This window comes from Falco naumanni, chromosome 13 (assembly GCF_017639655.2).
Source record: "Falco naumanni isolate bFalNau1 chromosome 13, bFalNau1.pat, whole genome shotgun sequence".
NCBI classification, from domain to species: domain Eukaryota; kingdom Metazoa; phylum Chordata; class Aves; order Falconiformes; family Falconidae; genus Falco; species Falco naumanni.
Window position 1 is genome coordinate 25,429,832 of NC_054066.1, and position 11,146 is coordinate 25,440,977.

An 11,146-nucleotide genomic window follows, 5' to 3' on the forward strand; every position below is an offset into this window, starting at 1 on the left:
AACTCTTGCTTAGCCCTATCTTGGTATTTGTTTTGCTTCTGCTTCTTTGTATGTTAAATGAGGTCATATCAGAGAAATATGTAAAAATTCTTTTATATTAAAAAAAACCCCGTTATTCTTCTCACTTTTGGAAACAACTCATCAGGATGTATTCAAATGACTGCTTACAACTGCAAGACTTTTCAAAGCCTACCTTCCTCTCAGCTAGATACTACCTCCTCTGCTAAGACATGAATACATACACTCCTAGTCCCTTGAAATATGGGATCAAACATTTTAGCTGAACCATTTAACATGATATCTAGTCTCCTCTTTTGACAGAAACCCACTCACAAAATTCTGTATTGGTGATAGAAAATAAAACATACAGTTCCAGAATCAATATGTGATAGATAAGGCTTCTCCAATCAGGTGGGTAGTGAGATTTCTGTTGGAAAGAGTGACAGAAGGAAGAATTTTTCATCTCTAAACTGCCCGAGTTTAATAAGCACCAGCTGGACCCTAACATTATGTCACAGATTTTTCTGAAGGAGCAAGCTCAACACCACTTTTCTCTCCCTTGCTTTGTTTTCCTTACTATTTCGCTGCAAAATTGATGCAAAAGCTATGGCAATGAACGAGGCAGGATGCAATTCCAAACAATTACAGATCACACAATACGTGAAAGTAACAAAATTTTCTGCCTTGATTGTGAGGCCCTTTGGCTGGATATGAATCTCCAATGACACCTCTGGGAGCAGCACACTAGATTATATCAAGCATTAAGGGGAAAAAAATTAGATTCATGACGTCTGTCCAGGCTGAGTCATTTCCTCTCACTTTGCCTGCAGTGAGAAATCGGTGGTTATCATAAATCATAGACTTAAATTCTTATGAGAGAGGAATTAATTTCACTAATGGAAACCCTCTGTGGCAATTCCATTCCTCCATTCTCTCTCTTTTTGGGGTGGGGGAGCATACCTATGATGTCTGCTCAGTGGAGATACTTGACTATATTTTAAGAAAGAGGTTTGGAAAGAAAACGTAAAATGGTAAGGGGCAAAAATCTTGTGTGTGACCAACTTCTGATTTCTGAGGCTGGCCCTCAAGTCTAGTTGTTTGTATCATAGCCACAGCTTTGCCACTGATATCAAATGCACGTACAAAATTTCAGAATACTCAAATGAACATTAAACATCTAACCCCCCCATCTAAAGTAGGATTTCTCCCACCTAGCTGGGAAGCCGGACCTAGCAAATTTTCTTGGCATTCTCTACAGCCAGTAGAGACTCAACCCAGCCTCGATGCCTATTATTTTCAGCTGGAGTTAACTGCAGTCCACACTGCCTACACGGGGAGCCCACAGGCTTTCCTGAGGGTGGACTCAACTTAAGGGCATCTGAAGTTTTAAGAGGAGGATTCCACTTAGGATTCCACTGCCTAAAGTGTGCTTTGAAACAGGACGATTTCTGATCACATCAAAAAAGCTCAGGGAAATCATTCTATTCCATGTAGCATCATTGAAATATAGAAAATAGCCATTTCATCTAAATAATTAAATGAACTTAAGAAGAAATTGTACAAAGCAATTCTTGGCTAGCGCCTTGAAATCTAGAGCTGCTGCATATGAGCTGAATAGAGGCAGCACAGACTGCGGGGGTAAGCGAAAGGCTCCTGACTAACCCAGTGTATTTCATGCATTTTCCTCAGTGGAAGCCCCAGTGGGGAATTAAGCAGCTGACATATTTTGTAAACTGGAAGGAACGAGTACAGAACAGCTACTGCATTTTTCAAAACATGATTTATGAGATATTAGGCCGTATCTTGGAAAATCATACACTCCTACAGAGTTCACTGATAAAAGTCACACTTTATCAAGATGTCAGTCAGTTGTGTGTCCGTGAAATGGGTCTGCTTCTCCTCCCACCAACATCTTGGCAAAATTTTCATAGGCAACAAAATGCTGTACATTTCCTAACTGCAGTGCAAGTACATTTGAGTCCAGCTGACTTTCGGTGTAGAATATATTAAAAGCCCATGAAATACTTTGAAGAGCTATAGTTGAGCTACTTCTGAAACTACACCAGTGAAAGATATTCTGAGTGAAAAACATTCCTCCTGTGTATTGTTTTAGATATTTGACTGTTAAACAAAGACTGTCAGTCAAAAGACTCCTCTCTCCTACTATAACCAGCAGCCCTGAAAAACAAACATCTTCGACTCTCCAGCACAGGTTCAGCTTTGCCTCACAGCAAATGGCAAATGGAAAGCTTGGTGGAAGAGGATTAAAGTTAAAGCAGGTTATAAGCAAACCCTTGCAAGCAGGATTTGAAAGGCGTTTGTCCCAGTATTTTGAGCAGTTTTGGGGTCTGGTCTAGCCTCCAGTACTCTTATTCCGAGCTGTTTTTCATGAATCAGCAGCCTTGAGCATGCTTAGCTTTCAATGAACCATGGCTGCTTTCCCCGTAGATCTGAAACGCCCTTGATAAAAGATTTGGGAACAAGTAGTAGGGCTATTTATACCACCTCTTCACATATTCAAAGTCAGAACTCCTGTGGTGCTTACTACAGCTTCACATCCCACCAAATCACAGAACATGTACGATGGAAAGGCCTGTGCTCCTGTGTAGCTGATCCCCAGGAAAGTCTGGTCAGATTGCTATTGAACAGCAAGGTGCTCCAAGCTCCTTCAGTCCTGCTACTATGAAGTGAAAAACATGGACCAGTCTAAAGGAAAAGAACCAAATCTAGCGTATTTTAAGATCATCTTTAAGAAAAAACAAAAATCCAACAAAACCAAAAAACAAAGAAAAGGGTGATCAATCCTCCCAAAGCAAAGAGTTCTTAGATCTAGGTCAGAGCTGCTGAGTTTGCACAGGCTCTAAGAGAGCTGCTTACGGATCTGTCCAAATCACTTGCACAAATAGCTGTTTGCTTGCACATTACAAACCCCCAGTTATTTATGTTGTCTCAGTCAATTGCACATGCCAAAGCTGATCAACAACAATGAACTGCAGGGTTAACTTACAAACACAATTTGTGTAGGTATTTAAAAGATAGCATACTCAGAATTCAGGCTGCGCTTTGTTCAAAATGCACATAATTTACTGCTATGTAGCAGCTGTTGGTTGTATGCAAACATTTGTTATGAGAACTCTCTGAACTTAGAATAGTAGAGGACTTGGACATAGTGTTTCCATGCTCTATTACCTTTCAATTATTTTTTTATAGGAGTATTATGAGACATTATGCAACATTTTGAAGCAGTTCTTTTGAGCATAATTTGCTGACAAACACACCTGTAAGTTATGGTTACAATTCATCCTTGCTGTTAGCTGTATCATCAATTATCTTGCTTTATGCATCATAAAATTGCTCCCCAAAAAGACATAATTAACATAATTAGGTCTTATCACCATAATTATACATTCCTAGCACATTAACTAACATCCCATGCAGCTCTTCATGGATCTAACTTGAAAGGATACAAATTCCACATCTCAATCAATGTGCCTTTCATGCATTTTTACAACAAATCATACAGTTTTGTTGAGACACCTTCTGTCTTTCAGTAATCAGCCAATGACACCAAGAGAAAAAACATTTTTCTTTTTGTTTTCACTACACAACAATCTCCATCAGCAATACAGGTTGGCACATTTTAAAAAGATACTCAATCCTGTAACACTATCTTTGTTGTCAAAGCATGTCAAGCCAGCTGTGCAATGACTACAGTTACTTCTCTTCTTTCACCCTCCTACCTTTCAGACATGTCTTGCTGTTGCATAAAATCCTCACATCTTGCATAAGGCTATTTGTCTACAGTCAAAGCTTATCTTCCCATCTTTGCCCCTGCATAGAGAGGTAGTTCTACATCCTCTGAAGAGAGGTAACCCGCAAGGATCCTGGCTGGGGCTGTATGGATTCACTGTCTCCAAGGAAACACTGTCACCTCGCAACGCAGTCCAGTCACGTTAGGAGCTATTGTTACCAATCTCTTAAGCACATCAAACAAATTCCTGTGCTGATCTAGCTCGTATCAATGAACTGTCTTTCCAGAAGGTGGCTAAAGATAGGCTGGTGATACCTGTAGCAAGATACATGATCATCCAGATGAATCCTGGTGTGCTGACTCCAGCGACTTCACTTTTCGGAATTGCTTTCACAGTTTTGCCCACTTGAAGTTTATTTTTTCTTTGCATAAGAGATTCTCTGCTTCATTAATAGCTGTTAAATGCCTTATTAATTTATCCAAGAACTTTGGATGACAGGAAACTAGATACTTAAAGAGTCTCATCTTTTATGTAACGTTCTTGAATGTTCTTCATGAGCATCTCTTCACTCTGTTCAATGTCCTTGCCTCATTGGAATGTGCTCGGTCATTTTATAAACAATCTTCCAGGCTTTCTTCTTTGAGTTTGCATCTGAGAATGAAAACAAGAGACTCTTCTCTTGGTGGGAACTGACAGGTCAGTTTTGCGTCTACTTCTATATCATATTTTTCTTAAAACATTAAAGCTATACGTTCTGAAAATAAGTCTAGTGAAGCTATTCACTTCAGAATGTGTTTGACAGAATGTTTGCTTGGTTCACTCAGACAAAGTGTAGACACTGGCAGTGTGCCACTGATGGAATTGCAGCAGCCCAGTGTTGATACGGGCATTGGCTAGTCCCAGCTCAAGTTTACAGATGGCTTTTAAACTCTTAACAGTAGTTACGGGAACCAAATTTCAGTGCTGTGCTGTGTAAGTTTATAACAGAGCAGTCAATCATGCCCTATTGATCTGCATCTCCCACATTACAGGCACAGATCTTTCTTCACTCGAGTTCCTAGGCTCCATACTGAGAGAAGACAGGATAAATACATTAAGACCAATGTGGAAAAAAGTACACAATAAACCCCTCTGCCCAGGGATACCATATAGCCACAAATCTCTGTGGTTCAGAATTCCTACCTTTCAGTTTCCTCACAGAAAAGTTATTCCCTATCCTCCCTTTTCTTCAGACTTCTTCTTTCTCTTCTTCTTGGTCTTTAAAAAGGCTGATCATTATAAAATCTTTTTGTATAGAAAGGCATGTGCCTTTCCCAACAGTGACTGAAGTCTCAAAAACATTCTCTTAGAAATTCTGCTGGCAAACTTCAGTGTGTCACTACAGTACAGGAGCATAATGTTTGTCAGAAATTTTCAGCTCCCACGTAAAGGTTTTTTGTGGTTCCCAATGATGAGTAGTCAGACCGTTGCCTGAAATTTAACAAAGTAGTCATTCCACAGAGGTATCACTAAAACCTTAGGTGGTACGAACTGAGTTTATTACAGGGTGGGCAGAGGACAGGGTATTAAGAGTTTCATCAGGTCACTTGAGCATATCTTTGAGAAAATATAGAGATATATGCTAAAAAATTATTAATATATTTGTTTCTAAATTAAATGAGACTGTAACTTGGGGCCTTCCTACCTACCCTTTTTCCTCTGTATATAAAATGAAATGTACTTGTTCACATCACAACCTAATGGGCTTCAGATCTTCTATGGCAAACGCATTCCCCAGAAAACATATTAAAAATTGTCTATGTGCTATTTCAGCAAAATGACATATTTAAGATGGTGTCGCCCTTTCCATTATAAACACTTTTTTTCAGATCTTTACAACCTGCCCACAAAAATGTGCTTCTGCCAAGAAATTCAGCAGCATGCCTCACTCCTGCAAGAAAGAAATAGTTTTTCCCACTTTACCCAATTTTGACCAGTAATTTTGTCTTTGAAATGGCTGAGCAGGGCAAATACAGGGTGGGCAGCAGTCTCAACCATGTGCTTCTCCCATCCACATTTGACCGACCAGATGCTTCCCTGCATGTCCTACAGGTACGTGATGTATGAATTGGGCAGAAAATGCCTCATCCTGAGATCTGATTAATGATGGAAACAATTCAAATTATTATGACTGCTGTAGGCCGTAAGAGACCACCACAGAAAAAGCCAGTAAAATAGTTTGCTCCAGAGAGTTTGTAGTCTAATTGAACAGAGCAGCCAGCAAAGAACAGGAGAAAGGAGATAATATTATCCCTCCCCCTTTTATACAGAAAAAAATGAAATGCTCAAACCATGAAATCCTGGTGCTGTGGTAGTCAACAGCAAAAATTGTGAACAGGGTCAGTATTCATACAGGATTCACAGAAACTGACTTCGTTAAGATCAGACCAGATGAACAATCTGGCTTCAAGGTCTATGCATTTAAATGGCTGAGTTTATTACTGACATTGTGTTAATCACTGATAACAAATACTTAAATAACACTTTTCTATTATAACACTTTTCTGATTCAGGGATACAGCAGCTTGTAAAAATCAGTTTACTGATGTAATTTCATGTTCTTTACGTAAAAGTCTTACTTAGTGTTAGCTTGATACTTATTGGTGATATCGAACCATTAGGTTAATACCATCAGTAAAATCAGATCTAAAAACTTAATGACATTACAGCAACAGCAGAAAGTTAATCTCTATATAGATCTTACCTGGTTTAACTACATCCAGGAATCTATGGCATTCATGTTGGATGAATATTTCATTAGTATAATCTGCATGGATACTCATAGGAAGCACTAGAAAAGGAACACAATGTTAATCGCATATAGGCTCATCTGTGCTTCAGCACATAAGCAGGCACACTTGCATAAAGTTTGCTGAGTTACCTAGGCAACAAATTTCTTTTTGTCCTGCCCATTTAGGATTCCAGTAAACTAGTTGATTCCCACTGGTAAGACTTGGAGAACATTCACAGGGAAAAGGTAAGTACAGCAGAATAAAGCCTTGGATAGTGCAAGACCAGAGTTAGTGAAACATTTCATCAGGGTTACCACACAAAAAAGAAATCAACAACTAGCTGCATAAATAATTTAAGTGAAAACTATATGTCTGGTTTTCTAAGATGTTATAAACCCATGAATTCCAAGAGGTTTGGAGGGGCTGTAACCAAGCAACAAGTACTAAAACTTGGTTCTCTCTTCTGGAAAAACAATGGGCTTGCAAGTCATATGGCAATACCTGGCACTAAAGGTTGAGTCTTTCCATTGATTTTATGGTCTTTTGATCAAGCCAGAAAAAGAGACGTTTATGGGATGACGAATGGCACTTTTTATTTGAGACTTTTTATTAGAAGAGACTTATTTCAGTATCAAATCTGCATTTTCTAATAAAATGTAGGTCAACAGTTTCTGGATGAAGTAGACTTTTTCTGACACTAAAGAAAGACCACGTATAAGTAATGTTTTGATATCTTTTTCTCAGAAGTTCTTTTTCAAGAGAACAATGGATGTAACTTGCCTTCTCTTGCATTTGGCAACTTATCTGTGCATGTATGAAAGGGAAAACAAAATCATATCCCAAGTGAAGTTGGTGGCATGCAGCACTCCTGTTGATTGATGTGCAATAATGATTTCTCCCATTGTATGTCTCACCAAGATGAGAACTATTTCCCCTTTCACTTTAAACACTGCTCTTTACAGTGAACAGAATTATAGCATCCGTAATCCACAGATGCACATAAGCTTACGCTTAACCTTTCAGCCCTTAAGAGTAATGCCATTGAATTCAACTGAGCAGAATCAAACTTGTATGTGCATATAGAAAAAACCCAACAGTTATCTGCCAGATATCTGCCAAATTTTTCACAAGAGATTGAACCAAGCATTCTTCCACAGAGGTCATGGTTTAGAGCTCTCTGAAATTGATAGGCAAACTGCCATCCATTTTAATGAGCTTTCTGTCAGTCTTCACTTGTCCAAATGCCATTTTCTGTCTAATTCTCAAAATTTGAAACATTTTCTCCAAAGCTGCCAAAACAAACAAGATCAGACACTTGATGAAGCCACCCAGAGATGAAAACTCCTACATGAGGGCAGTCTCATTTGCCTCCATCCACATCTTAATATGAATCTCATGTTTCATCTTTTCATGTGTTAATCGCCAATAATTCCCAATGGAATACAACATTCATTAAGTACTTCCTAATTTATTGAACATAAGTTTCAGCAGGTAATTTTAATCATGAAAATCAGTCTAAATTCGTTTTGATAAACAATTTCCTGTTGCAGTCTTGTAATTTTCCTTTTACACTGTCATTTGAGGCAGCATCTCTGGTTATTCTCATGCCTAACTTTCATTATTGCAGATGCCACCATATTTCCATAAATTGTTGTATTTATTTATGTAACTGCTGCCAACTGCTAAAGAGTTATATTTCCTTTTTTGTGGAGAACTGATTATCTGAATTATATTGAAAAAATTGTTTCACTTCATCTGTCAAAACCCTGCCTTCCTGAAACTCAGATCTTGCAAATATGGGAACACTTAGGAGTCACTAGAGCACTCCTTTATTAAACTGGCTTTACGAAGTTGTCATATGTTAGATATTTAAGATAAACAGGTATAATATGTCTAAGTATGAAATGAAAAAACTCATAATACACTTAAGTCATTCAGTCTTCATTATCAATACCAGCAGTTCACAAAATTTTTATACTGGGCAGCCTTTCCTTTGCCTGAAATACTTCGTACCTTTCCCTCCCTTTCTCCCCAGTACCTTCCTGCCCCACGTCATTCATACGCTCACAAATGATCAGCTGTGTGCATGCACACACAATATACCAAATTCCACCTGCATAGCAAACCTGTTTTACACACATATTTATAGATATGTGTGTTTGTACATGTATATATAGTTGCGTGTGTATGTGTGTGTGCATGTTTACATGCAACTAATGTGCAAAGACAGGCAGGGGAATAGAGTGTAAGTATTGTTATTCAGATGAACATTTAATGGAAGACTATTGAATTTCAATACAAATGTTCTTTAAAATATATCTACTTTCAATAATCTAGCCATTCTTAATTTTGTTTCAATGACACAACATATTTTACTGAACTATGTATCTGCTCAATGTTACTCCATTGCTGGGCCAATATGGCAGAAACAGCCCAGATCTACATATGCTAAGAAAGGAGGGAAAGAACAGGAAAGCATGCAAAAGCAATACAGTTGAATGACAAACATAATTTGGTTGTTTAAAATTCAGAGACACCTGTCCCCATTGCAACCAAAGAAGGAACTGAGAACTATGAACTATGTGTATTCATAGGCAGAACTTTTTCCTGACATCTCTGATTTTTTTAATCCCTATTCTTTCCTCAAGTCTTATTGCCAAAAATATGTAGTTCAAATGAACGTTTTGTTATTCACTGTCTGCAGGGATAATAAAGGTGTTCTCTAGCTGAAAAGAGAAAGCAGGGACTCCTATGATCATGGGGAAAAGAACAGACTAGCATTGAGGAGAACTATCTATTTTTATTAAAGGTGTTGTGTTCATGCAGCTTTTGTCAGGAAATCCAAATAATTTGATATCACTTGCTTTCAGTTTGAAAAAATGGCAGCCTTGTGTTACAAGAAAGGAGAAACAGCCTTGTTTCTCTCCAGTGCTTCTTTTACAGGAAGGAGACAGACACACTGTAGCTGTCCACAATTCCTGCATTTAAAGTTAGAAACTGGCATGTCCTGCCAGAAGAAATTAAATGTAATGAAAGCGTGTTTCTGGTCGAAGTCAGAGACCGCATTTGCTGTATCACAGTATATGTGTCCTAAGGGCTACACAATGTTCTCCCTTCAGCAGTACTGTGGGTATTTAAGCATTTTTGGGACTGATTTTCTATTGCTTTGTCCCTCTGCTAAGTATTTGTACCTGCTGCTAAGCAGGTGCGAGTGCTAGCCTCACCAAATGGGGATTTCTGAGTAACAAGCACTTTGAATTCACAGGGCACAGATATAAATATCTGTTTTAAATCAGGTCTACTGACTTCATTAGAGAAGGGATTCTTGAATCATATATATTCAAAACACAAGAAGACCTTAAAGTATCTCCAGCTGGATGATGCACCTGAAGCCCTTACTCCTCACAACACTGTCTTTCCACCCAAGTTCAGGTGCTGTAGCACACCAAATATGTGCAGGACTTCCCAGGGCATGTGGTTATACACACTGATAAGGGGAGTATGCCATCAATATGCATTAGTCTTTCCTGCCAACTGATTAGTTTCAATCAGGGTCCAGTAAAGGCAGTCCACTGCCTTGAAACAGAATGACTTCATCTAGTGCCTCTCTCTGCTTTAGCTGTTTTCATCCAAAATCCCCTCTGAAGACAAATCTGTATTTTTTCATAGGTTTCTGTCCTGTCCATCCATCGCCTCCCCCTTATGTATTTGCTTTAACAGAGGTAAGATGATAGAAACAGCAGCTTTTCTTTAAGGGGAAAAAAACCACCATAAAAATTCAACCCCATACTATTCAGATCCATCTTGATCTTTGGACTTCAAAGAGGCCGAGTTCACTGCTGGCCTAAAGAGAGGTTATGAAGGTGCTGTTGAACTACTTTGTGCCGCCCTACTCCCCGGTCACAGACCTGCCAGGCCACTCAAGTAGCCTCAGACATAAACTATACCCATCTTTCAGCTTCTCCACTTTGCCTTGCTCTGCCAGCTCTGTGCTGTATTCCAGCAGTTGGGAAACAAATTTTATTTTCTCCTTGACTCATACTGCAGGAGAAATGGGGACCTATCTTCAGCAGGAAACATTATGCGCTGTTGTTGCTGCTTCAGGCAAGCAAAACTTACTAAAAACCTATGTGATCAGGTGTAATTCTCTTAAGGTAGGTTAATATTTCTGCTGATACTTGTACTTTAACGCCTTCTTTCAGGCCTCCTAGTTTTTGCAGTTGAATTGTTGAAAGATCAGCAGCTGAGCTTCACTAGTATTCCTTCTCATTTTGCATGCTGCCTTTGCTGTTTTGTAGAGCTACTGAATACAAAATGAAGCTGCAAGAGTGTGTTTGCTCTACAGCTAGCAAGGCATGAAGTACTTCTTTCTACAGCTGTGGAGCTCATCCAGAATATTCATAACAGTATCACAGAAGATGTGATTCAATGTGTGACATTTAGTATGCTATTGTGTGACCCAGATGATTAATCCTCATAGCAAAACATAGGCTGGTTTAAATAAACAAAATTAAATATATTTTTATCATTATAGAAATCGCGTGCTATATCTCTGAGCATCAGCTGCTGCTCCCAAATGCTTCAAATTTGTTGGCTTGTTTTTAAATGCTTTGATTGTTCACT